General features: G+C 47.3%; 1 protein-coding gene across 9 annotated transcripts in view; it reads left to right on the top strand.

Moving 5' to 3' along the window:
- Positions 1 to 181: 181 nt before the first annotated feature.
- The window catches only part of mpp3a (MAGUK p55 scaffold protein 3a), a 26,766-nt gene continuing 25,198 nt past the window's right edge, over positions 182 to 1,749 (top strand). For all 9 annotated transcript variants that reach the window (XM_008417025.2, XM_017306277.1, XM_008417021.2 and 6 more), the window contains exon 1: positions 182 to 325. The gene's annotated coding sequence lies outside the window, so the exon portion shown is untranslated. The remainder of the gene's footprint in view (positions 326 to 1,749) is intronic.

Raw genomic sequence — 1,749 nt, 5'->3', positions numbered from 1 at the left:
CGCTGAATCTATTTTCAGCATTAATATGAAGGGTAATCTTCAGGACTTCTGATGCGCTATTTGGCCTTTTCCTCTGGTTTCGTGAACAGAGAGCATCAGACATGAAAAGGGAGGAGAGGTGGGAGGGGCTGAGAGGCAAAGAGGAGAGAGAAAAGGGGAAGGAGGGAGCAGCCACTCAGCAGCAGGTTAGTGAAAGCAGCAGCCACAGGAGGAGGAGGAGGAGGAAGAAGAAGTAAGCAGGAGGAGAAACTGGAACGAGAGAAACTGTGAGGCTGCAGTCAGGAGCGACACAGGCAGGGAGGTGGAGATCCGGAGAGAAGAGAAGGTAAGAAGGCTGCTTGCATTTTCTGTCAGCATTRTCTTGTTTTCAGTGTGAACACCAGGCATCAGCTGCCTGACGAGGCTGGGTGGATCTTCCATTCAGTGAGCGTTTCCCCCCCTTTCTTCCTCCGTCTGCCAGCTGACGGCACGCTGTGTGTGGAGAGAGCAGAGTGCTGTAGCACTGCAGAGAGATGGAGAAGAGCGGGAGGGAGGCRGAGAGGGAGGGCAGCGTTACACTCTACAGATAAGAGGAAGTAGAAACAGATCTGTGAGGAATACAGTGGAAACAGGAAGGAAAAAACTGACATCTGCCTCTGCTTTTCTGCGTGGAAACGACGGGATGGGGTGGCGAGGAGGGAGTGTAACCCCTTCAGCATCTGTGTACAGGAGAGGCAGCTGTCAGCGTCAGTAGTTTCCGTCCATGTTGGAGATGATATAAGTTTGGGTCTGGCCACACCCTCTGCGAGATGAGATTAGGCGATGGGAGGCTTTCGTGGCTGCAGATGAGTGAGGAAATGTGTGTATGTGTGTAAAAGGCATGTTGGATGGTGGCCAGACATGCTTAGCGCTGCTCCCGTTCCTGTCAGGGCAGTGGATTAGCTGCATGTGAGCGGCGAAGAGAACAGCCAAGACGCTCAATCACGAGCAGACTGAGACACTGGCACTATCAGATCTGTCCATGTGTGGACACTCATCACCCACTTTCCTTTTGTTCTTGTTTACAGCCGCTGTTTGGCGGCTGAAACTGAGATGCTGAGTGTATTATCAAATTGTGTTGTTTATATCCTCAGTATAACAGCATGACTGAGCATTTGTTGTTTCTCTGTCCTCGTGCTGAGGAGTTTTTGCAGAATACCAGACTGTGCACTGCCAGTAAGAATACATTTTAAGAGGATGTCTGTAATAATTCCTGAACATATGCACCAGCAGCATAGCAGACACTCCAGATGGCACAGTTTGTGTTACTAGCATATTTAGATATACACAGAAAGGGGCATATTAGCAGCACATAACAACAACAACAAGCTGCATCACAGGCTGGTGATTGACTCCAGCAAACAGAAATACATGGACGGCCCTGTTCTGTACTGGCTTCAACATCCCCCACCACAAAATTACTGATGTTAGTGWGAGACCATCTGCTGTGATTTAACCCCATTCTGCACAAGTTATGTTCCTCCAGCCTCAAACTRATTTTATATAMAACAGAAGCATGTTTATTGGTTAAATCGGRAAGGAATTATGTAAATGTTTTGCTTGGAAATAATAGGTGTCAAGTTTAAAAACGACCTAGTTTTGTACTTTTTCTAGCTTTCTTTGTTTCATTAACATGATAATGTCCTTCCTGTTTGATTCCTATAAGCAGTGGTGGGCACTGCTAACTGAAAAGTTAGCTGTGCTAACGCTAGAGCACATTAGTTATGCTAA

The sequence above is a fragment of the Poecilia reticulata genome, linkage group LG8 (assembly GCF_000633615.1).
Source record: "Poecilia reticulata strain Guanapo linkage group LG8, Guppy_female_1.0+MT, whole genome shotgun sequence".
Classification (NCBI taxonomy): Eukaryota; Metazoa; Chordata; class Actinopteri; order Cyprinodontiformes; family Poeciliidae; genus Poecilia; species Poecilia reticulata.
This window is presented reverse-complemented; position numbering and strand designations above follow the sequence as displayed.